The sequence below is a fragment of the Ambystoma mexicanum genome, chromosome 1p (genome assembly GCF_040938575.1).
Source record: "Ambystoma mexicanum isolate Mex_15411 chromosome 1p, UKY_AmexF1_1, whole genome shotgun sequence".
NCBI lineage: Eukaryota > Metazoa > Chordata > Amphibia > Caudata > Ambystomatidae > Ambystoma > Ambystoma mexicanum.
The window spans coordinates 1,502,837,261-1,502,864,411 of NC_090921.1; the positions used below are offsets into that span (position 1 = coordinate 1,502,837,261).

General features: G+C 45.9%; 1 long non-coding RNA gene across 1 annotated transcript in view; it reads right to left on the reverse strand.

Annotated features, from left to right (window-relative positions):
• Window positions 1–306: 306 nt before the first annotated feature.
• LOC138456727 (uncharacterized) overlaps window positions 307–27,151 on the reverse strand; it is a 123,694-nt gene continuing 96,849 nt past the window's right edge. The window contains exon 2 of the long non-coding RNA XR_011262128.1: window positions 307–624. This is a non-coding gene — a long non-coding RNA (uncharacterized lncRNA). The remainder of the gene's footprint in view (window positions 625–27,151) is intronic.

Consider the following 27,151-nt stretch of genomic DNA (forward strand, 5'->3'; position numbering starts at 1 on the left):
AAACTATTAACAAGCTATTGATTAAAAACAAAAAAAAGAAGATACTGGCTTATTAAACATTTAGCATAAAGTGCACCAAAAAGCGGAAGCTAGATTAGAAGAGCACATTTGTAACAATTTTACTATACAATAGCCTTAGAAGTCAACCAAACCACCCACAATCAAAATAATTTAAAAAGAATTGTATTTCTGTGGTCAGCAGATCAACAGCGAATTCAAACCTCCCATAATCGACGTATGCATCTTGCATACAGTAGCTGTGGACACTATATAAAGCCAGTTTAGGAAGCTACAAAGGAGGTCATATTGAGACAGGTTAAAAGTGTGTTTAATCGCAGTAAAAACGAACAACATAGCAAATATCAAACATTACATTCTGTTTTATTTGCTTTCAAGTCCAGCAAATCCTAGACTAAGTCTAAAAACAATTCACTCCATCCAATAACATAAACATGTACTACCCAAAAGAAAAAAAGGAATGATAATTCACAAAGTTACATTTACAAAACACTGAATAATCTTAAAGGTTTGAGGAAAGCATAAGGCCAGCCGCTTTGAGTAAAAAGATGGCAGTTGCATTGGAGGAGCTCAAACAAGGAACGATGAAGTCTGTTGAAAGTTCCGCTATAAAGAGAAGAAAAAATACATGATTCACATGTGCAAGTATATGATAATTTTGCATTTCTTCAGCAAAGCACGCCCAATGTTAAATGCAACAATCCATATCAGAGCAATAATGAGATGTAAACATTTGAAATGTTCAAAAAGGGCAGCAAATCCATCACACCTTAGTGTAAGGGAATATCAATAACAAAAGTCACTTTCTCGCAACAAGGCAAATGTATTAATTTAAATGTTGTCACAGTAACATCCGTTGGGTAACACCATTGAGCGTATGTTGGCAGTTAACATTTGTTTTGACTGAATGTGGAATATAGTCGTGTTTCATCAGCTTACTCTGATAACAAGTCAGTAAAGCACTTAAAAGGTAGCCATAACCCAATTATTAGTTTAGTGGCTATAATCCCATTTCACAAGTTGACACCCAAACCCCCTATCCAAGTGGAAAATAACACATTCATTACCTTACTTCATTGTTTACGTTCTTATTGAAGAATATTATCTTGTCCCCATAACTTCCTTTTCTTACAAAATTGCAAGTCTTCAGTCCACTGGAATGTAAACCTTAAACAGAGCCAGACCCATTTCAGTTCCTTCGTTTGTTTTATTATTTATAATGCGCGCCAAACCCGAGGGTATCAGGGTGCGGAAAAGAGGCAAGAAAATTCTTTGCTTGGTTACAGTGCTGTACACAAATATACAATAGGGCGGTAGTCAGAGGTAAATAGATAGTCGATAGAAACAAGAAATTATATACAACTAGAGCAAGATATTATACAACATTTGAAACAAGATTATATATACAATCAAAGTCTGTCTATGTACAGTATAGTCTGGTAATGGTGGACGTCAGTAGTGGAGCATTTTTGAGCTAGTGGTCGTTTTCTTTAAACCAGTTAATGATATTCAGTCTGAAGTGTGGGTAGGTTTGGTCTGCTCTTAGGGCAGGGGGTAGGGAGTTCCACAGCTGAGCCGCTTTGATTGGGAAGCTCCACCCTCCCGATTTGGCTCTTTTAAATCTTGGTATCGTCAAGAGGTTTGTGTTGGCTAGTCTTGCAGGACGGTTCGAGGTTTGTCTTAATTTGGAAAGGTAAAGGAAAGGCTAATAACTTTGGTGCCATCAAGCGAATCTTGCGGAAACCGTCAGTGCCACCATCCTTTAAACCCGAATGCTTCTGCCAGGATCCTGGACTGAGCAAGAAGCTGCCTAGCAGGTACAAAGACATCACAACTTGAGACGCAAAATGCCCACTACAGGAGGAGATATGGGCAGCACCTTATGTCTCTGCTTAAAGCCAGACACTGGATCAGTTTTCTAACTTCAAGAATATTTTTCTTGAAATATTCCAGTACTCAAATCAGACATCCCAAACACAGAATCTGATAGCTGATTTTAGACCAGGGACTCAAAACCTGATCACTCATACCAACCACTTCAAAACACTTGATGTTGAATCCTTGTGGCGAGAAATCACTCAGTTAACTTTGTACCGGAGGGCACTACATGACAAATACTAAGATCAACACATAACAGAAACGACCAATTTACAAGCAATGATCGAACAGGTCATGTGGATCAATTTACAACTAATAGACATACGGAACATATGAACAGTGTTGCCTCACCACCAAACCTCTCCAAAATCTACCAACACTAAAGAGTGCACCCAATTTTGGAGAAAGCCCACCAGAACTGATGAAAATAAGGGCACTTCAGGATCCTTGTCAAATACGAAGTATTTAAGGCATTCTCTCCATCTTTGCTTGCATTCTGGCAGGCCCAGACACTATCTGGGGACCTGATCTGTTCAACTGGCACGGCCTTCAGGAAAACTAAATGACCATTCTCTGAGGGGGAACGCAAAGACAGGTCCTTTTAGTAAAAAGAATGACTGTGCCAATTCTATGGTTTAACCAATGCAACCCATTCGATATGAATTTGAAATCAAATTGGAATTGTTAACTGCTCTTGGAGAGACAACCTTTGCTGTTCTCGATAGTGAGGCTTTCAGAAATTAGTTGCATCAATAAAATCTTGTACACACTGTTATCAAGTGTTCCTTGCACTCCAGAAACATTTGTGAAAGTCATCAACGTACACCACTAGCGTCAGGGCAGATTGGAAACCAAACAATACCAGTAAACCTGTCCATCGAACTCCACAGGAAAACTATGTTTTCATGTAATCAAGACACCCGCCTGCCCTGTGATACTGGGATTACCTGGGCTAACCACTCTCCATGATGTGGTCTATAGGACCACTTGGACTTCGATCTTCCGTTCCGTTCTCTGCAATTCATACTGCTGCCAGTCCACTGTGGTCTCATCTCATTGTTTCCCTGAGCATTCTACAAGCCCAACAGCCCTGATAAACGCCCTTCTGGGTTTTGCGAATTTCGATAATTGCTTCATCCCAGAATATGCTCTTCTCTCTCTGGACATCACCAATCTTCACCCAAAAGACGAACAGTTTCGATGAGATGATCGGGCAGAAGCAGCATTCCTGTCCTTGAAGAATGCACTCCCTCAGCTCCTGTGTTGCAACATCCCGACAATACAAGTCCATTTATAGTTGAACCGGAGCCTCTGATCATGCCGTCAATGCCATTCTTCTACAATACCAACAAGCCTATTGTTCTCAGAAATTGTTACCTTGCAAGTGAAGTTATGAGCGCCAATGGACCACGCAGCTGGTGACAGTGCCCGGTGTAAAAACCACTAACATAACATTCCTTTATCGGAAAAAAAGGCTTGCCATTAAATGCGCTTTCAAGGAATGGAATCATCCCTTACAAGGATGCCTGCATCTGGTCGAGATACACACCGACCATCAGAATTTGCAATAACATGGCGTGTCGGAATAGTAGCCAAAAGAGATCTGCTGTTGAAAGCAGTCCAATTGTACATGAAATAGCACAATATCACAACTTTCTGAATCAGTGCGTGTCTGGGAAGTGGAAAGCATGTTATCTGACTTGCTCATACAAACCTGTTGATTGTAGCAAACATTGTTAGGGTACTCTGCATTGGGTAGTACAGCAGAGGGGTTTGGAAAAGAAAAACCTTGAGCTGACATTTTCATGCTCGGGCATTGCTGGTTGCTATGCCAACCAGATACTCTGTTCAGAGCCCCAGCCCCTCTCTTCTAACAATAGGTCAGGCAATTCTGCAAGCACCACAACAAATTCGCCAAAACCAAAAATTACTTACATTATTAACATCATTTTGATGAGAACCGAGTGGGTGCCATGTTGGTGTCTGCAAACAGAATTGTGATGAATATTTTGAAAAACCTATAGTGCAAATCTAATTACCCATGAACATGTGAAATGCCTGCTGTTGAGGAAAATGCGCAAATCAGGCTGCAATGACCACAGGGAAAACAGATGTGTCCCCAACACATGGATGCTGTGGCTCTTCACTAGACATGTTCCTTAGCCTTCTAAGAACAAAGATGACTAGGGATGAACAGCTCCAGGATACTTGTATGGTTAGCAAACACCCAAAAAAGATAATCAGTACCACAAAATGCTCAAGGATATTATAAATATAAGTGATGCTCTGCCAGCTCTAAATCCAGTCCAAAAGGAACTCGGGGCAGTTCACCCGCTTACATAACCTACTGTCACTGCAACAAACCTGATGATTGATGGCTTGAAGGATTAGATTGAATCACAACTGTTGGCATTGCTATGGGTAAACCTCCAGACCATGTTTTTTTCTTTCTGCCAAGACATTACAGAAGTGGAAAGACAATACGCACACGAGACTACCACATTAAAGACATTCTTTCAGACTGCTGTGTCTCCGACAATTGATTTTTGAGAAAGTTTGTGGTTTAACATGCCTGGATTGTATGGGTGTTCTGTGCATGCCCAAACTATGAATACAAAATTAAATGTCCCAGGAATGGAAATCAGATCTTTTAATTTTGTTTTGCGTTCACCAGTTCAATGTGGGATCTATGGCCATACTAAAATAATCTTTTAAATTAAAAAAATAAGACAATTGAGATCTGTCCCTAGAGTTTTTTGGTTCTTCGAGAAAGCCCAGTCTCTCAAAATGTAAACATTGATCTTTTTGGCTGGGCTTTTTTACTATGAAAATGTATATTAAATTGCACCTATACGACATGCACAATATTCCATTAAAATTCTAAAAATTTAAGTACCACTGACTAAGTCAAACCTTACAGAGAACACTAAGTGTTCCTATCGATTACATAACTTTAATTACAATGTCGCTACAATGACACTTCAAATACAGAAAAAGGCCAATTCTGTCAGGACTACGGTTATAGACTATGCCCAGCAGGGACTCCAAGTAGGGTCACTGCGCACAAGCCATGTGGGTGGGGTTACTGGGTCCAAGGCATGGGTAAACAATGCCCTGGGCAATGGGGCTGCTACGCATAGCTAATGGCATGCCCAGAACACCATGTAGGTAGGTCTAATGCGTCCTGGCCACAACTGAAATACATACTCGCTCACAGTGACCATTCTGTATAATCACTGGGCAGTAAGTCATGTATCTGCCTGGTGTATGGCTGCATGAGGGGCATGGCATTCAGCCACGCCCTGGGAATAGTGAATGCTAAGCATGTCGGATTGCCAGGCTCAGCAGGCACTGCGGGTTAGGTTAATGTGGCTGATGCATGGATGTGGGAATGAACTAAGGACACCGACCGCTGGACATATATTTACTTAAGCTATTTGCTGGACACTGGGTGTCGCAACTAATCAGTAAATCCGATGTATGTTTAAAGGCCATGGACTGATGGCCGCAGCCTCCAGCCATGCCATGATGGCACTGTAGGTAGTCCATGCACTGAGTACAGATATTTCAGATTTTTCTACAGCACTTTATGCCAGACCTCTCCAACTTTCAAGCACACTGTTCAGGTAGGTTTACTATTGGATTGTCACAATAGCTACCCCAGATACCACAGGCTGCATGCAAGTGTTCAAAACGTAGATCCAGTTCAGAAAGGTTTCTCTCCCCAGTCCCACCACGCTAGAGAAGGCCCAAGGGGGGAGCTTTAACCAGACCACCACCGATCTTAAGCAAGGGATAGCTGGGGCAGGAACTTTACTCCCATGCAGGTCTATGGTGGGAGTGGGGGCAGGAATAGGTGTATAACGTAACTCCTTACTCGGATTCTTTCCAGGGACCACTTCAGAGGTTCCTAGCTCTGCTGAGCTCACTTACCTCTGTTTGGTCGAGTGAGGTCCAGGGGCCACGGGTGGAGAGAGCAGTTTCAGCTTTAGGATTGGGTCTGGCTAGTAAGTGGTTCAAGCTCTGGTGATACAGTTCTTAAGGCTGGACACCCTTAGCATGAAGCGATGCAGACCTCCATGGGGCAAAAGAAATTTGAAAGGAGTCCCCACGATCTGTTGGCAGCAGTTGACCTTCGCAGGTTGAACAAATTGAGTAGGCCCGGCACACCTTCTCTTCGGTGTAGGAGGTTGAAACTGTGGACTCGCGTGGCATAAAACACCTGGTGTACATATTTTAAAGGTAAGAGTCAGGGGCTAAGCGGTTTCTAGTCAACATGCCAACCTGCTTTCAATCAACATCACCCACTGGACTGCCTTAGCTCGAATGCCACCTGCATTAAAAAACGGAGTATTTAGGCTTATTCAATTGTTAATACAATTGAGACATCAGATGGTGGCCTGAATTAAAGTAGTTGCAGTATATGTCAATGGGCTCATTGTTGCATACCTGGGACAGTCCGTACACCTATAACACAGTTACACATTCGCTATAACTGTAGTGCTACTTTCAATGAGGATTTCCAGAGCATCTAAAGTAGGAAAAACACCCTCCTCTAGCAGATCACTCTATGCATCATTCTTTGTAGAGCTCCATACCTCCTGAATACCATACTCAATAGAGATATCTGAGGTCTGGCAACTGCCAGATATTCGTAACTGTCGAAAACAGGCCCCCACTCCATGTCATCTTGCGTCTCCAGGCCCATTGGGGGACTAGAACTGGATCTGCTACTTTCGGGGGGACTACATATTACCAAAATGTGAGGTCTTCAATGCCAAAGGATGTGTCATTTTACTCTGCAATTCAATGCAACAGTGCAGTCTCGTCGCAGAACCATTAGTATGCAAAGTGCGCTAATGCCACCAGTTAAAAATCAGGCACAAAATGCCCCTTTTGTATGGCAGGATCACTGCATCCCGCTTTATTCCCGCATTCCCACCTGCACATAGAATGTCTAAGAGTATGCTAATTTCTTTACAAAATGGTCTTGTGAGGGCAATCTGGATGGTCCGAGACAAATGGAGACATCTGGAGAGCACCATCATCTCTAGTATTGCTGCTTGGTGCACCAGCGATAGTGGCAGGGCACACCACCTATTAGCTCGATCTCGTAACCACTGCTGTAAGGGAAACATTTCAGCCTATATAACATTTACGACTGCATCAACATTAATGCCCGGACGTCATTTGGGGGATGCAGCTGCCACACCAGGTGAGGGGTTTTGGGTGCCCAGCCCAGTCCTCACCAATCAGGGTGAAAGCTGGGCCAGGGCTTGCAGCGCAAGAAGGAAGCACTCATTAGGGGTTGGAGCTGACCGTGTCATTTGGCACGTGTCACATGCCACTGTTATGAAGAGGCAGACTGAATGAAGTAAGGCCACACATTAGGAGCATTGATGTTAGGATTTATTCAGTAATATCCATAAAACAACCCCCAGCCTCAGGTGGCTCCTGGAGGCTCACCTTAACTGGAGCTTCTAACGCTCTCACATTCTCACCTCACAAATAATAACAAGTTTACTTAGACACAGTAACCAGATGTGGGTATTCTAAGGACCACACAGCCTGGGACTGTATGAGGTCATCCAATGGACCTAAGCGTGGGAAAGAAAAGAGATGAATCGTCTCCTAACAGCCACGTTCTTCTACAACCCCTTCTCCAGCTTTCTCGCAGCTCGTATACAGGAACCAGGAATCTCCTGTTTCTGGGCAGCGTGGAGGGTGGCCCGAGTGACTGACCAAATCTGGAAAAACAGGAATCTGGATAGCTATGTGTCTGTGTGGAGAATGCAGTGTGAGAGAACATGAGAAAGTGTATGGGTCAGTGAGTGGTGAATGAATGAGTCGGAATGTGATAGTGTGCTTTTTAATGTTCTGGGTGAGTGTGTTCCTGTGTGGAGAATGCAGTGCAAGTGGACGTGATCGGTTTTATGGGTGAGTGAATGGTTGGAGAGTGAGTAGGAACGGGAGCGTGTGTGTGTGTGAATAAATGTTCTGGGTGAGTGCCAGTGAGTATGTGAGAGAAGGCATATGGGTCACTCGTGGGTGAATTGGTATGAATGTTATTTCATGTGTGAATGATCTGGGTGGGTGGATGCATGTCTGTATGGGGAAATGCAGTGTGAATGAATGCGAGGGGAGACGCGTGTGAATGAATGCGAGGGGAGGTGTGTGTGTGTGTGTGTGTGTCTTGCCCTGGTAGACTGAGGATCACTAGAGCATTTTTGACACATCCTTTATTGACTTTGCATATCGAACTGGTATTTTCGGGCAAAATCAAGTTCATTTTTTTCATTACCTGGCTAGACTGGCATTGTGGTACAGCATGGCTAGCCATTGCTTACTGTGGCATGATATTTGTTACTAAGCATCTTTGATAAAGCAAGCATGATTAAGTAGTCTTACCTCGCTAGCCTAACATTTTGGTGTAGCAGCCCGTTTATTTTTTATTGTAGCATGACTTTATTAACTGAGCATCTATGATGAAGCAAGGATAAATATGTATGGTCTAGACTGACTTACATTGGAACCAGTTTGGAATGGCCAAACAAACGGGAGTATTTTCTTACATGGGAGTACTGGCATATATTGGCAGAGTCAGCTTTGTGCCTAGTGCCAGCAATGATACTATAAATAAATCTCGATGCCAGCATGAGTATGGAACAAGTTACCTACCTGTAACTATTGTTCTCCAGCATGGAACAGGCATGAATTCACATGCTCATGATTATTCCCCCTTGTCCGGCTGGGAATCCTTGGTAAAAAGATACAGTTTCACTTACAAACTGTGTTTCTCCTACAAACCAATCACTGTCCTCTGGGTCATACTGCCCCCAGCCAATGACAGTCGTCTCCCTAAGCCCCTCCTCTGGCAGCCACCTTCAGATTTGGTAAGCACGTAAAGTGGCAGTATGACCAAGAAGAGCCAGGGAAGGGGGAGGGTTTGCATGTGAATCCATGCCAGACCCATGCAGGAGAACAATAGTTACAGGTAGGTAACTTGTTCCTTCTCCAGCATGGGGTCTGGGATGGATACACATACTCATGAATAACACATACACAGCAGTGCAGCATTATAGGACCACAGGAGGCTGCAAGGCTTAACAGAAGCTATTCACTCTTCCCTCTGGAACAGACTAACTTAAGTGAACATGTTGCGTAGCAATGCTTGGCTGCCTCAGGACTACTCCATGGAACCCCAGTTGATGCAGTAGAACCTTGTGATGGTGTGTTTGTGGACCTCCACGTAGCAGCCCTGCAGATGTCCAGCAGGGGCACACCAGCCAGGAACTCTGTCGTCGCAGCAAATGTCTGGCATTTGGCATTCGCCGCCGTCGCAAACAGATCGATCTGGGGCCTGCCTCACTTGGCGAAGATGGGTCCACCTGGTCCTGCCAAAGTTCCCACTCGTGGCAGGAGTGCAACTCCCTGTTGAGGGAGTTCGCAATGGTGTTCTTGACTCCCGCAAGGTGAAGGGGGACGAGGAACATTTCTAGTCTGGCTGCCCAGCGCCACAGTTTCGGTGTTTCCTTGCGGAGGGCTGGGGAGCGATTGCCCCCTTGCTTCCTGATGTAAAACATTGGTAGTGTTGTCCGTGAAGATCCTCACCACTTTGCCGTGTAGAGACGAAGGAACAACTTGAGGGCCCAGAACACTGCCCATAGCTCCAGGATGTTGAAGTGTAGATCCTTCTCCTCTGGCAGCCACAGGCCTCTGGCATGAAGACGTCCACCGGGGTGGGCTCCCCAGCCTTCCAGGGAAGTGTCTGTTGTGACAGTCTACTGGAATGGAGGGATCTGAAACCCTGTGCCACGGGCGATTTTGGAGCGGTTGTCCCACCACCTTATCACCTGATGGGACTCGTCCAGAGTGATCTCCTCCACCAAGTTTCCGGACGCCTGCACCCAGCAAGCATCCAGGAACTCCTGAAGAGGTCGCATCTGTAACCTGCAGAATCGGATGAGGTAGATGCAGGGCACCATGCCTAGCAATGACTTGATGGTCCGCACCGTGGCCGTCTTCATCGGCAACAGCTGCTGCACCTTCGCCTGAATGGCGGCTACCCTCGCCTCCAAGGACGATGCTATGCAGGACACTGTATTGAGCCTGGCTCCCAGGAACAGCGCATATTGCAATGGCGTCAAGCAGGACTTTGGACAATTGATGGAGAATCCCAGATCCATCAGCAGTCTGACAGCCGCCTCTGTCTGTCCGACAGCCAACTCCTGCGAGCGGGCCCGGATGAGCGAGTCGTCTAGGTACGGGTATACATCACTCCCCCCTGTAGACACAGATGGGCCACCACCGGTGCCAGGCAGTTCTTGAAGAAGTAAATGCAGAAGACTCTGTTGCCCCGAAGTCACTGGGGAACTAGCTCCATCGCCCCGTTTCGCAGCATGGCCTCATTCCTCCCCGGAGGTGACATCTGTAACGCAGCACAACCAGAGGTGCTGCCTGGGCTTGCAGACAGCCGCTCCCAGGGAAACACCAATGTTATGCTGGCATGGGGGACAAATTGTGGCCTGACCCTGCAATTGTGTCCCAGCCCACCAAAATACCTCCCCAGACAGCCTACTATCACCCACCCCACCAACAGTCCAGCCCCATTCCCACCCACCCCACACACAATGGGTCCTAACCATAGAATAATAAAAAAACTGTACTCCCATAATGTTGCAGCTGCTCGTGTAGAAAAAGCTGTAAACAAAACAAAAAACATTTGTTACCTATGGTCACTGCAGCAAAAACAAATCATAACTACTACTCTGCAATCACGGCCCCCCTTTCAAGCCATCCCTGGTCGTCTACTGACCCACACCTCCCCAGTAAAAACACATTTGCCCCTCCCTGGGGGCAGATTTCTGCCCCTATGTGGCCCCCTAGAGGGCTACATGAGAGCCCCCCCATCCATTTGGGGTGGGGGGGAGAGGGCCCCCCTTTCATTATATAAGTTGCTGGTGGTTTAGGGTGCCCCCCAAAGCCTCCCTGTATTTCGGTATTGTACTTTTTTGTTTTGCCCCTTCACCATGGGGCAGATGGGCACATTAGTGTGCCTATCTGCCCCCAGGGTGGACAAGACGCACCGGACCATGCTTTGGGGGCACTATGTCAAGTTTTCTACTGCCCCCCCCCTAAATGGTTGGGGGCATCTCATGTAGCCCTCCCTGGGGCCACATAGGGGGAAGAAATCTGCCCCCAGGGAGGGCTGCATGAGATGCCCCCCTCCATTTTAGGTGGGGGGGGGGGGAGAAGGACATCCCGCCTTTTCATTACATAAATGACTGGTCTACGGTACCCTCCACCCCCATCAAAACCCATTTTATTGTCAATTCTTTTTTGTTTTTGTTTTACCCCTTCCCTTTAGGCAGATGGCCAACATTAATTTCCCATCCGCCCCAACGGAGGGGGGAAAAACGTACTGCCCCATGCTCTGCGGGGGCTGTGACAACAATTCTAGGGGTCCTCTCCCCCCCACCTCAAATGGATGGGGGGGCATCTCATGTAGCCAAAAATGGAGTGCCAAAAAGGACAAGCTATCTCGTCCTTGGCATTGCGTACGTAATGTCAAGGACGAGATAGCTCGTCCTTGGCACTAAAGGTTAATAAGGGCATGAACACTTATAGCCCTTCTTTGTATGTGGAACTGGATCTGTAACAGCGCCAACCAGGACATTTTGTTGATATTAAATCCTGGTCAATTATTTAATTTTCAGGCCTTGCTCGTGCAGCATTTTGCTCTGGGTAAACAGACAGCACACAACTCCTCAGATCAGTATTTCTTTGGCTTGTTTCAAGGGATAATTCAGAAATGTATTTTAGAGCTTCTCACTTTAACACACTCGAAAATGACGGTTCGAGTAACGCCATCTTGTGCTTATCTTATCCGTTGATGCATCGCCCTAAGTTCAAGTGCCCTCACAGCACTAATTCAGATCATCCACCCCTAACGCTGACATCACTAGATGCTTACAATGAGCTCCACCTATTTTAATGACGTTAGTGGGCAGCTTAGCCAAATGTATCCGGTCATCAGCAATGTCATAACGTTATCCAACACAGAACCAGGAACATAAACAGAGCCACAACGGATGCAAAACAGTAAAAACTGTTTAATTTTGTAGAAAACAGCAATAGGCGGGAGCATAACAAGTACGTTTAATTTTGACATAACGCTGAAAAGAGATAATGAAGTCCACGAAAACCCGGGTAACTTTTCCAATAGAGGTCATATCTAGCGAACATTGCATGGTTCTTATTATTTCTTAAACTGTGAATAGTGAACTTATAATGCTGATTCCGTTCATCGATCAATCAATCCCAGTCTTTGCATTCTTCACAGAAAGTTATGTTCCAGCACCGATTTCTGATCGAGGCACAGAGCGCTCCATTACCGAGAAGAAATTATTGGTTTAAATTTCATACGCAACACTTTCACATCCAAACGTTTTCAGAACCTATAGGCTGCCATGTTGCTCCTTATTACTGCAACTGCAAAATGACTGATTGGTTTCTGGCGATTCTCTCAGATAATGGTCATCACAGATGCATTGTTGATGATTAATGTGCAATTACGGTTAAAGAAGCCGTTGACCGGTAAACTGTACCATGGCAGGCGCATATCGGTATAATATAACTATGTAAAATCGAGAATGCAAAAATATATTTGAGCCCAATTTATAATTGTATATACAGAGTACATATTTTTGTCAACTATCAATTTAAGTAACAATTAACACGTATGTTGTCTATTATTTGCATCAAATGGAACATTCATTTGTCGCAAAGTAAATCATGTAGCATACAGCACAATTGCCATACTCACTTGATTAAATATTATTTAAAACTCTGCTTACATTGTGTCTTGTGTTTCCATTCTCCCTATGTGACGGATGACCAAAAACTTCGAAAGACATCTCAGTAATTTAAACTTAACATTCCTATCAATATAGTGAATCTTATCACTTCTTTGTGGATATTCGACACATTTTGGCCTTTAATCAGCATTCACAGCGTTTCAGAAGGAGTTTTGTTTTGGGAACAAATGCCACAAAATTGGATATTATTAATGGCAAGCTGTACAGTGAAAAAAGAAATATTTAAGGTATCCCACATATGAAAATATTAACTTACATCTGAACGGTATTAATGCGCCTGGTCCCACAACATTTATGCATACTTTCAAAGTTTGTACCCAGAGGGTAGGTTCGCCTCACTGGAGGTTGTGCAGGGAAAGGTGGGGTCGGGTCTTACCACTACACTACAGTACTACCGTATGAAAGCAGCATGCAAAAGGAAATGGCCCACATTTCCTGAGGCCCCCGCGACACCAATTCTTAACAGCAATTATGACACAAGATGGTTTTACAGGTATGGTATGCAGTCTGTATAGGGCAGTTCAGGAACATACTTCATCCAGCAACTGAATGAAACAGAAATGGGATCGGGATTAAGGCATCACCATTGATGATTCCAAATGGACAAAACACTGCCTACCTACCAAATCCATCTCACTTCATTCTAACTTTAGATTAATTCAATTTAAAATCCTGAATCATCTGCACGTAACCCCACACAAGATCTCCAAGTTCAACCCTACTCGAGAGGCTACCTGCCTTAAATGCAATGCTAGCACGTCAAACTCCATTCACGTGTATTGGGATTGCCCCCCTGTCAAGGTCTTCTGGGAAGAAGTGACCAGGGTTCTAAATGACATCATTGGGGTGAATATCCCGGCTACCCCATTGAAATACTTACTAGGCGACATAGGTAAGGGCTCTGTCAAGATCGGCCATTTTGTTGCTATTGCAGGGGCAGTAGCCAAGAGGAACATATTACTGGCATGGAAATCCAAAACAGCCCCGAACCATAATACGTGGCTACGGGATCTACTGTATGTTCAGGAGAATGAGGAACATTATGTAAGAAGTAACGGCAGTGTGTAGGCCAAAGGACATTTGGGCTCCGCTGCGAGCATACCTTAACAGTACTCAAGACAGTGACAATGAGATTGCAGGAGGATTACTCTGATACAGTGTAGTATAAGCTGAACTAAATATGAACATGATAATCTTGTTCTGTTGTGATACCCTGTGGTCCACGCCTGTGGTGTCATATTATATTTCTGTGAAGTGCCCGTCAGAATTAAAGGTTTTAATGCATACTTTCAAAGTTGATCCCAGGCGAGACGCAGACAGGCTCGTATTTCCCTATACTCCCATAGGGCAATGCCCAAAAAATAAAAGTGTGTGGGGCAGTTTTTTGGGCCAAAGTGGTCCACTTTTCAGAAATCAACCAAATACGTATACAAAAGCATTGGGTTAATATATAGAGCGGGAAGGAAGGGGAGGAGGGGCAGTTTCCCAACAGGCTATGTGGACTGCTGCAGCCAGGACAACACGTGCAATGAGCAACAAGAAAAAAAGTGTACATCACTAAAATTCCAACTTGCCCAGAATGAGTGCAGTTTTGAAAGGCTTACTGTCTTCTGTGCATATCGATTCCAGCATACATATTGATTTCTGCATTGATGCATGTGCGCCTGGTTGGCCTTCACAGTAAAATGTAAATGTGCAAAGGCCACAAGCGGATGTTCATAGTGCACATTGGCAAGACATATTCCTTCGCTCGTTATTTCAATGTTGGCCAACACTGGCATATAAACCTTTGGTCTATTGCTATCTGCATCCACTTATCATGATTCCTACTTTCCAGCTAGGTTACACTTCATTTATTTTAGTTAATGGTTATTTGTAAAGCGCCTATACAAAAAATGTGGTTTCAAGGTGCCACAAGACAAAAAAAGGGAAGGGGGCAGGATAGAAAAAACCAATAACGGTCCTACTAGGCCTTGTGTCATTGGATCATGCAAGAGCAGTAACAAGAGGTGCAGGCGTGGGGGTTAGGGGGGTGGTAAAGGAGGTCGGTCAGGGCAGAAGGGAGAATGCTAGGGTGGGAGGGAGGTGCAGGGCAAGGGGAGGTAAACAAGTGCAGAGGGGAGGAGGAAGAGGAGAAGGGGGCCAAAGCGGCTAGGCAAGTGCTCAGGGGAGGCCAGGTGGGTAAGTGCCAAGGGAAGCAGGGAGTGAAGACCAGATGTGAATTGCAAGGACAGGGGTGGACCAGGCTTGGTAGGGATGCACCCCCCCCCCAGGCTTGTCAGGGTAAAGGGGCCCAGAAGGGCAAGTGCAGGTTGGGGGGAGCAAGACAGGGTGCTGGGATACCCAGGGTGAGGAGGGCCTGGTGCCCAGTGGAGCTCAGAAGGGACCAGGCAGCCAGTCGATGTGACAAAGTGGGGGAATTAGCAGGGGGAATGAAGAAGAGAAAGGTTTGGTCATGAGAATCTTCAGGAACTTTAGGAGGTCTGGCAGAAGCCCGAGAGGGGCAGGGAGGCCATTACAAAGGGTTGCTCCTGCTGAGGAAAGATCTACCGGACATATTCTGCTTGGAATACTGATCAATGTAAAATGTTTTCTGAAGCCTTTTTTTTCCAGCAGCTGTAATGTTTTTCATAATTGATTTTGTGATGTGCAATACATCATATTGATGCTTTATGTGTGGGAACTGCTCTTGCATGGCGTTTGCTATTGAAACATGCCTGCCAGTTGTTATCGGGTCCATTCGCATTCCTCTGGATTGCAGATGTTGAATGGATTTAATGAAACCATATTTTTCCATGGCAACAGAAGATGTACATTCACATACTTTCACAACGATCAAACTCACTATTTCCAAGTCTTGGAAGTGGCAAGTGCAGTATTTAGCAGAAAAACCTGGACTGTCACACTGTCCCATCAACAGCAGGCCAGAGCATTTTGACATCGAGAGCTTTGTCCATTGACATCTGTTTGCGTGTCCATGCCAGGCTAATAGCGAGGAACAAGAAATCCTTCTGATATTTGTAGTACTTGGTTTTTGAAAGGAACTCGAGACCCACACAATTAGAAAAAACTTGAAATTGTACTGTACGTTGATCTGCTAAACAACAAAGCAGATGAACAAAATACATTTTCAGTAGGCACTTTTCCAAGTATAGTTTGAGTAGACCATGAAAATTAGTTATGGTGGTCTACACAGCTACCCTTGATCTTCAGGTTGGTACCTTTGACTACAAGAGTAAACTTCTCCAATGGCTCCCCACAAATTCTCCTATGAAATGTATGCTCACATTTAATAATTTTTATAACATTGATTGGGCAGCAGGCGAATACAATGTATTTTTGTTCCTTTAATAGCCAATCATCCAGAAGTATAAAGGTGTGCCATTCCATGGTAGTGGATAAGTCCTCAACACTACGTAGAGTAAAGTCCACATCACAAGCACAATCGTCAATCAGTAGCGAGGATGCTTCCGTTGTTTTTGTGTGCGATATTTCCGATTTGTCCACATGTATTGGGAAAACAGGGAACATGGACCGTTTCTTAAATGGCATTTATTTTAGAGGGTGGGGATTGTCTGGGCCATTCTGCTAGCAATTCTGAAACATCTACAGTGCTGTCTGTTTCTTCTGGGTGACGTTGTGTGCTGTAACAATGATCCAAAGTTACTTTCCATGGGTCACTGCTGACATTCAATTCAAATTCCGGCCACTGGACATCTGCATCCCGACACAATCTTGTGAGGATCATGCTGAGCCTCAAAATGTAGCCGCTTCCTAGTGATCACTGTTTGGCAAGCAACATCATTAGTTTGTGTAGTTGTCTGAATCTTTATATGCTCATCTTCTTCCTAGGCCTCTAATCGAAGAGAAAAAAAATGCTCAATTTCTAGCACACTCAAAGTATATATGAATGACAACATGAATGTGTAATATCAATGAAATAACTGATAACTTCCCCTGCACCATCAGGAGGGCAGGAGCCCCCTGCAACTGCTACTGGAGCGGGAGCCCCTGCTGTCTCGTGCACCCGATCATCGAGCTACGTGCCTCCCTCTATTCTTGGTAAGCACATGGTGCCTACTCTCCTACCTTGCTACCACCTTAATGCCACAGTGCTAGTCCATTCCATCAGCTCACCAAAAGTGGCTGTAACATCTGACCGCCCGCCATTCCCCATGAGGAGGACCCTGAAATGGCCACAGTATGTTTGTTTACCCGTCGCTAGGCAACTAGCAATAAGCCCATAGACTGCTGCTCTCTTCCGTGACGCTGGGTCACTGGAAGGCATGGGCTGGCCCAAGACAAAGGGCGAGCACTAAGGGTGCTCTCCGTCTGCGCCTGTCCGCGTCAACCCATTAGAGATCAGTTCCACCATGCATCTTGTGAGTACTTTGCCCCCATCCTAGTACTGCTGCGCGACCATTCACCCCACTTCGAACTTAATCGTATCACAACGTTTCTAAAAGACTTTCTTCGCACTTTGCCCCACCTACAACCGTTTGCATCCGCATTGCTAGCTTAGCGCCACGCTGCAAAAGCAGACATCTAAGCACTGCAGCTGCCACGCGCCTATGTGACGTACTGGTTCATTCTAAACCACAACAGTTTGCCCAGCCAATTGTCCGCAGTATAATCATGTGACCCATGTATCTAAACTACATCCCCCATACCTATTCCACGCTGCACTAAAAAAAAAAAACCTGCTACTTTATACTTGACCCTTACGAACTTTGTTTTTGCTCATGCCCAATTGTTTGCACTCGCCATATTTGCTGCACCCTGCTCGCAACTGCATTTTAATAATAATAAACGTATTAATAAATAATTTTGTACCTGGGCCCCAGTTTATTATTGTACTACTCATGCCCAATTGTTTACACTCGCCATATTTGCTGCACCCTGCTCGAAATTGCATTTTGTACCTGAGCCCCATGAAAACTGTACTGCACACGCTCTAACTGCTCTCTCTGCATACACTAGCCCTGCCTCACCTAGCCACAATGCACCCCCCACAGAGTGCTACGCTGACCACGGCAGGCACCCTACCTGCCTCCCTCACAATAGCACCCAACAAATTCCTCCCTGCCTGTCACTTCAAAACTAACAGACGACTGGCACACAGATAGTGCCGTCAGCACTCATCAACAATCCCCTATTGAATGATCACTTGCTTTGCCTCTCCCCCCACTCCACTGATTCCATGCCACCTCAGCTTAAACGCCAGACTAGGCTCCCACCTTCGCTGTAATACCACGTCCCTAACCACATCCGTCTCGAAGAACACCAACAGAACCCGCACACCACATGCACGGCCCACCCATCCTGCAAAAAACAAACCAAGGACTAACACGACACCCATTAACCTGAAATGCACACTGATTAATGCAGATCCCTCCCAGCACATGCCATGGAAATCAACGACCTCATCACCAATTTTGACCTCGACATCCTAGCAGTCACAGAGACCTAGCTCCACGAAGCTGCTGGCCCTGCCCTTGCACTAGACCTCCAACATGGACATTATATCCTTAGACAAGACCGTCACACAACCAAAGGGGGTGAAGTAGCCCTCATAGTCAAAGACTGCCTAGACGTTTGGCAAATCCCCTCCAACCTCTGGGACAACACTGATTCCCTCACTGCCAAGATCTCCATCTCCCCCAACACAACTATAACCCTCCATCTAGAATACAGACCATAAGGTCCTATAGCTCACTTGCATGATAACCTTGTACATCTCTTAGGCGAAAATCTCCAAAAAATCCTCAAAAACTGTTCTTGGGTGACTTTAATCTGGAACTTAACGATCAGAAAGACAAGCCATCCAAGGCCCTGGCCCAAACTCTACAGGAATTCTGCTTCCTATTGCAAAGGGTGCACCCTTGACTGGCTTGTAGACCACAACTGTGGTATAGACGTCAGCTCCAACACTCCCACCCCCTGGTCTGACCACCACTTCAAACAATTCTACATACTGACTGGTGCCAACTCTCCTATAAATCTCAGCCCTATCCCACCTGCATTAGCCAGAAGTGCATGGAACCTCACCAAAGAAAAAATCTTCCCCCACCTAGACTCACTAACACTCAATTTACCAACCTCCCCAGACCAGTCGGTACTGGTGGACATCTACAAAGCTACCTTGACACTGCAATTGCAATACTTGGTTCTCCGCTGAATTGAAAGAACTGCGCACCCAAAAACATAAAGCTCTAAACAAATGGCTAGGCTCCCCAGAGGATTCCACCTTATCCTCCTACAAGACCCTAGCCACGCAATACAAGAAAGCAATATTAAAAGCCAAATCCTCCTCCTATAACAAACACATCACAAACACCTCAGAGTCCAAGGAACTCTTTGCCATCTTCAAAGAACTGTCCACTCCAGCCACCAAATCTCAGATCATCGTTCAAGACAAAGCATGGTGTACCAGCGTACAGACAGCTCTGTTAAACAAAATGGAGCTACTGCAAAAGAAAATAAATGAGCATCACAAAAAACTCTCCAAACAGACTAACCCAGCTCCCCGCCTTGATACCAAAATCACTTCTGATAATATAACACCATTCTCTTTTAGGGAGGTCTCTGAAACAGAAGTCAGACATCATCAATAAAATTAAGCCATCGAACTGCAAAGGTGATGCTTGCCCAGCCAAAATAATCAAGGACTGCTCAGAAACCCTTGCTACCTTTCTAAAACCATTCATCAATGCGTCCTTCAAAACCAACAGTTCCTGACAGTCTAAAAGAAGCATGGATTTGCCCTCTTCTTAAGAAACCCTCTCTGGACCCTAAAATAGCCAACAACTACAGGCCCATAACCACCGTCCCATTCCTGCTTAAAAACCTGGACAAAGTGGCCTACACTCAAATCCAGCAAGAAAACAAAATCCTAGGCAAAAGGCAATCAGGCTTCCGCCCAGGCCATAGGACGGAATCTGCCCTCCTTGATCTTAAAATCCAATTGAGCGACATCATGGACAAAGGCAAACCAGCACTCCTCCTCCTGCTATATCTGTCGGCTGCCTTTGACCTTGTTAATCACGATATCCTCAGCAAGCAATTAAATGCTGCCCACTTCTCTCCGCAAGCCACAGCGTGGATTGACTCCTTCCACAAAGGGAGGCTCATGAGAGTATTTTCCGACTCTGCATGTGCCCCTCCCACCACCATACACTGAGTCCCACAAGGTTCGTGCACTGCACCAAGCCTGCAAAATAACTTTACCCTCCCCCTTTTAACGACCTGGATCAGCATGACATAGCCTACACTAACTATGCCGACAATACCAAAGTCCTTCTCCCGTAACCGGCATATACAAACAAGACGCTGCCACGCTAACCAACATCTACACAGCCATCCAAACATGGATGAAGCCAATGGTCTCTGTCTCAAAGGAGACAAAAAAGAGATCCTTGTGGTAGGCACTAAAGAAACCCTTAAGAAACTCTCCCCTCAATACAGCATATTGAACATAGAAAATGCCACCATTACTGCATCCTCATTAGTAAAAACCCTAGGGGTATTCCTCGACTCCTCCTTGACCACGACACGCCAGTTGAGTGCCATAGCCTCCTCTGCAGCCCTCACCACAAAGATCATCCATGCAGTCAAGCCATTCCTATCAATCAAAAACCGCCTGTCAATTGCCACAGCCACAGTAGGCACTAAGTAGACTACTGCAACATACTCTTCTTTGACACATCTGCAAAAAACCTCAAAAAGCTCCAAACAACACAAAACAATGCACTCAGAGCAGTATTGAGCATTCCCAAAAGGGAACACATCTCACAGGCCCGGAAAGATGTGCATTGGCTACCTATCAGAGAACGCATCATCTTCTAAGCAATGGCAATCACCCACAAGTGCCTGTCATCTAACACACCTCCCTACCTCTCAGAAAGGATCACCTGCAACCCTTCAACTAAACCCACCAGAACACATCTCTTGAACTAGATCTATGTCCCCACAAAGCTGGAGGATCCAGCTTCCAACATCTAACCCCCAAAAACTGGAACTCTCTTCCCACTGCACTCAGAAATGAAGAATCATACAATGTCTTCCGCAAACTGCTAAAATAACAAATTGTTCAATTAGCCACCTCACCCCTCCAACACCTGCTGCTGTCTCTGCTCTAACTAAAAACTAGCACACCTTCCCTCGTTGTATATATGCACCCATTGTCTATTTGCTGTAATGTCTTTTGACTAATTTACGTATGTACCAAGCAAACACTAACAGCGCCACGATGCCTCAGGGCCGCCGTGCGCTATACAAATCCAAAAAAATAAAAGGTTTTTTCTATACCCTTTTCTTCCGAATTTTCCTTTAAACAGTCAAATTGGATTTGCAGACCACCACACCAAGCTGAAAAACAGCATTTTGAAATTGTGTAAACCTTGAAATTTGCTCTTCTACTTAAAGAATCATACATAACAAAATGTCATTTTGGAAACCATTAGATCATAGTTAAAATGGGTACCTGATATTTTACATTTTATGAATACCTCTTGTCCATGTGTCAATTTCAACCACTTCAGAAGTACATTCCTTGTATTTAACTTAAAAAAACCTTGATTAAATTGTTAAACAATTTAATGTTAAAATCTTTTATCTCACAAAGTACATCTTGAGAAAGTTGTTAAACTATGTACAAAGATATGGTTAATCATCTGATTAAAATGTTTAAATTGGTATTGACATAAAAGTTGAACTGTGTACATGTAACATTTTAAGAAGACCTATTTTTAAACTGTACCCGATCACCTTCAGAGAATCGCAGGGAGTTGGTGTGAGATCATCCTGCAAAACATATTGATCAAAATGTGGCCCCTTTAATGAACTGTAATGTTATTTTGTTTGAACAATTCAATTTTTCATTACACAGCTTTAGTTTATAAATCAAAACATACACCATTCACATAGTGAAAGGGTCTGTTATTCAGTAACAAATTATTCTGAAGGTTTACTTTAATTGTTGCATGTTTTTCTGCAATTTGCCAACAGTATTGCACATTATCAAAAAAATAAGTGATTTTAAATGTAAAAAAGAGTTAATAACTACTAGTAAAAATCAATAAATGATCACTTCTCATACCTCATCCTCCAGAAAGGTTGCAGTGGAAGAATAGTATGTTGAAGTTCAAGACTCTGCCTGTGTAAGAATAATTGTAATAATAAAGAACAAAAAAAACTACATATGGTCGATATTGACAAATAAGCCTACAAGACAGTTTGTATCAAAGGCTAATAATATACATACCAATAATCAATACGTTTTCAAGTTGAACATGAACAAATATATATTTCGAGTATTCGCATCTGAAAGGATATTCCGAAAAAAATTACTTGAAAGTTGAGTGAGGTTGCTGTGGACTCCGGAATGCTGGTCGATATAGCGTCACAATCCTTTGATCAATGTATATATTCATACCATTGTACAATAGAAAATGGACATTAGTTTTATAATTTAGACCACATCAAAAACAATGTGTGTAAGTCGCTTGGCCTCAGCATTAGGATGTTGGACGAGTCTGTGGTTTCCTGCATGGCAATGGTCTGTAAATCCATCAGTGCGGTCTATCTAAAGACAGACATGGTATTTAAACAGAAATGACCCATTTTCTAAAAGACGCCATGTGGGTGTGTGTGTGTGTGTGTGTGCGCAAAGGCTCCCATTGCACTGAAGTATTAGAGTATCTCTAAAGTAAGGATACACAGTCATCTAAAGTTCAAAATGTACAAACCAAAGTACATTGTGCCACAAAGGAAACTTGTGCAGTAAAATATGGTTTAAGTTTCTTACCTGTAACTATTGTTCTCCAGCATCGGTCTGGCATGGATTCACATGCCCATGAATGTTCCCCGTCAGACAGGGAATCCTCAGTGAAAGAAAAAAACAGTTTCTCTTTCACAACTGTATTTCTCCTCTAAACCAATCACTGTCCTCTGGGTCATACTGCCCCTACCCAATGACAGTCGTCTGCCCAAGCCTCGCCTTTGGTAAGCACGTAACGTGGCAATATGACCAAGAAGAGCGGATGAGGGGCCGGATGGAGGGTTTGCATGCGAGTCCATGCCAGACCCATGCTGGATAACAATAGTTACATATAAGTAATTTAAACCTTATCCAGCATGGGGTCTGGTATGGATTCACATGCTCGTGAATAACAAATTCACAGCAGTACAACACAACCACGGGAGGTGGCAAGGCTCAACAGAAGCAATTAACACTCACCTCTGGAACAGACTCACCTCAAGTGAACAGTTTGCGTAGCACTGCCTGGCCAACCTTGGACTCATCCCTGGTATCCCCGTCCCTGCAGGAGAACTTTGTGAAGGTATCCAAGAACCTCAGCATTGCAGCCCTGCAGATGTCAAGCACGGGCACACCAGAAATCAACGCTGTCGCAACGATCGCTCTAGTGGAATGGGTTCTCAGACAGCCCGGCAGTGGCCGGTTCGCTAGCCGATGACAGCACATGATGCATCCTGAGAGCCATCATGAAATGGAAGCCTTGGACAAGGCCTTCCCATGGTTAACAGGACCACAGTTCACAAACAATTGAGATGTCTCCTGAAAACTCTTTGTGCGCACCACGTAGAACTTCAAGGCACGAGCAACGTCCAGCTAGTGCAAGGTCCTCTCCTCCGGTGATGAAGGTTTCAGAAAAAAACAGGCAACACCAAAAGCTCATTAAGGTAGAATTCTGACTGAACCTTCGGCATGAAAGAGGGGTGTGTACGCAGTACCACCCTTGATTTGTGCAAAGTCATATACGGTTGCTTGCAGGATAGGGCCTGGATCTCACCCACACGTCTGGCAGAGGTGATGGCCACAAGGAAAGCAGTCTTCCACGAGAGAAACTTTAGAGGGGCCTGATGCATAGGTTTGAAAGGTGCCCCCATGAGCCTCGTCAGCACCACGTTGAGTTCCCAACCCGGGGCAGTTGCCTTCACTGGCTTGAAAGATCAGTGAAGTCCTTGGAGGAATTCCTTGACGAGCCTGTGGGACAACAGAGAGGATCTCCCCTGGGATTTGGTGTAGCGTGAGATGGCCGCCAGATGTACCTGGATGGATGCATGAACCAGCCCAGCTTTTGCCAAGGACAGCAAATATGGAAGCACCTGTGGATCCGTGAACCTCAGCAGGGTGATCTTCTGCGACTGGCACCATGTAGCAAAAAGCTTCACTTATCGCACATTAGAGTCGATGACGCCTTGGCAAGGACTTTCCTGCAGTCCGCTGGCAACTCAATCTCCGAACTCCAAGGTTCCAGGAGCCATGCCTTCAGGCTCAGCAATCCTGGGTCGTGATGAAGGTTTGCTCCTCCCTCTCTGGCAAGCAGATCCAGAAATACCGGCAACTTGACAGGAGGCAATGCTGACAGGCTGAGTAGATCCGGGTACCAAATCTGCCTCAGCCAGGACGGGGCGATGAGTATCATCTTGCATCAACTCTGTCAAGAGTGTGTTGATGACACATAGCAGGAGAGGCAATGGGGTGGGGGGGGGGGAGCGCACAGAAACCGACATTCCCACGTGAAGGAAAATGCGCCCAAGTTCCTCAGCTGGTGGAATCTGCTGGCAAACTTCTGGCATTTGAGTTCGCTGCTGTGGCAAAAAGATCGATCTGGGGTCTGCCCCATTTGACAAATAGGCGGTCCACCTGATGCTGACAAAGTTCCCACTCGTGGCAGGAGTGCAGTACCCTGGTGAGGGAGTCTGTAATGCTGTTCTTGACATCTGTTCTGAACATCCCGTGTCCGATGGCTCAGTGCCTCAAGTCCTGAGCTTCCTTGGACAACGCCAGGGATTAGGTGCCCCCTTCCTTCCCGATGTAGAACATGGTGGTCTTGTTGTCCGTGAAGATCCTCACCATCCTGCCCGTCAGGGATGGCAGGAAAGACTTTAGGACCCAGAACACTGCCCGTAGCTCCAAGATGTTGAAGTGCATATCCTTCTCCTCTGGAAGCCACAGGCCTCTGGCGTGAAGACGTCCGGTGCGAGCCCTCGAACTTTCCAGATGTCTGTGGTGACCGTTTCCTGGTAAGCGAGGGTTTGAAATCCCATCCCCTGGGCAATGTGGGAGTGCACCCCCCCACCGATCTATCGCCCACCGGAACTCCTCGCTGAGAGGGATTTTGTCTGCAAAACTTCCGGACAACTCTACCCAATGGCCATCCAAGAATTCCTGTAGAGGTCACATCTGCAATGCGCAGAGATGGACGAGGTAGATGTAGGACAACATCATGCCCAGCAATGACTTGATGGCCCTCACTGTGGCAGTCTTCGTCGACGACAGACGCTGCACCTTTCCTTGAGTGGCTGCTAGTGTCCTGTGAGGGCGATGCCAGCAAGTCACTGTGTTGAGTCTGGCGCCAAGGAACAGCGCGTTCTGCAGGACTTCGGATAGTTTACAGAGAATCCCAGATCAGTCAGCAGTTGGAGGTCGCCTTAGTGTGCTAGTCGGCCAGCATTTTAGAGCGGGCGCATCGCAGCCAATCGTCCAGGTATGGGAATACGTGTATGCCCTGCAGACCCAGATGGGCCGCCACTGGTGCCAGGGATTTTGTAAACACTCTTGGGGCTGACTTTATGCCGAATGGTAGGGCCTTGAACTGCTAGTGTTGGCCTTGCACCACGAATCGTAGAAACCTTCAATGTTTCTTGTGAATGGGGATGTGGAAGTGCGCTTCCTCCGGGTCGAACATCATCAACAAATCCCCTTTTTCCAGTTGGCCGAGCACGTGCTGCAACATGACCATCCTGAATTTTTGGAACTTTTTGAATTTTTGGAACTTCAGGTACTTGTTCAGATGGCGCAGGGCCAGGATGGGTCTCCAGCCCCCGCGTCTTCTTTCTTATCAAAAAATATCTGGAATTGACTCCAGAGCCCCAGAGCCGTTGGGGAACCAGCTCATTTGCCCCTTTCCGTAACATGGCTCACACTTCTTCCAGGAGCTGAGGGATCTGTTGCTCCTACTGGGGAACCAGTGGAATACGTGTGCACCTTCATTGGAACTCCAAGGTGTGCCCTTGGGCAAGAGAAGCCAGCCCCCATCTGTCTGTGGTAATCTTCTTCCACTCACTGATGAACCTCGCCAGCCGGCCTCCCACCGGGGTGCATGAGTCTTGGGGGCCTGACATCTTGGCCAGTTCAGGCTTGCTTGGGAGCAGGCGCCCTGCAGGCAATGGCGATTCTGGCCTCCGCTACCGTAGGCCTGGGACCGGCACCTGTAGGCTTCCTGCTTGGAGGGAGGATCGGGGAGGCTGCCTGTAAAGTGTGGAGAAACCTTTGGACTATCTGTTCGATTTTCCCCTAGAGGAGCGAAAATAAGATGAGCGATGCTGCAGAAGGGTGCCAAGGGAACGTGCCATCTCCATAACTGATTTTATGGCTTGGAAGGACTAGTCGACCACCTCCCCAAACAGATTTTCGCTGTCGAAAGGCATGTCCAGCACCTTCACATAAACGTCCTGATGAAAATGAGTGGCCTTCAACCATTCCTGCAGACAAAGAGACTGTTCTCCATCTGCCGGAAACCCGTGTCTGCGATGTCCACTGACACCGTAATGGCAAGGAATTAACCCACCTCGCCTGGTGGAGCGACTGAGAAGCATCCAAATGCGGTGATTCATCGTCTGCCGGGACGAAGTCCTCATCTTCGTCGGTTCCCGTGGCCGTATCCGTACCAGTGTCCGTATCTGGGTTTGCTGCAAGAGTGGGGACCTGACGTGGAGGAGGCTGATGTGGAGGCCTCGGATGACACCATCTTTTTATGTGGCGGCTGGTCAGGAGCCTACGGCACCACAGGTGCTGGTGCTGGGAGCAACCTCTGCTGAATCTCTGGCAAAACGGCGTGAAGAGTCAACAGAAAGTCCACAGAAATGTCCCTTTGCTGAGGATCAAAAGAAGGGGCGCCAGGCCCTGCGCCACCATCCTCATGGACCATATGAATGGACTCTTGGTCATCGTCATCCGTGGATGAAATGTCCATGGGTTGAATGCTACCCTTGGAGAGTTGTTTCCGGCCCCCCCTTTTTCCTCCCAGAGGGCTTTTAACCGGGACCTGGACCGGTGTCTTTACCCCTCCAAGGGTGCTTGCAGCCTTTGCTGATGGCATCATTGCCATAGAGGCGACAGGGATATCCTCTGCGCCTCAGCAGCCACCCTCAGAGGATCGACTCCCACCAGCGCCATGGTTGTCACTTTGCCTGAGCCTGTTTGGGCTGCATGGCCTTCTCTTCCTTCAGCCTATGCCTTTGATTCCTCCCATAACTTGGACCACTTCCTTAGAGGAGGAGCTCGATTCCAGGCTGGCTATGGAGGCAGAGAGCGATGGTGATCGCGGCCTCTCCAGCCTGAGACTCGCAGC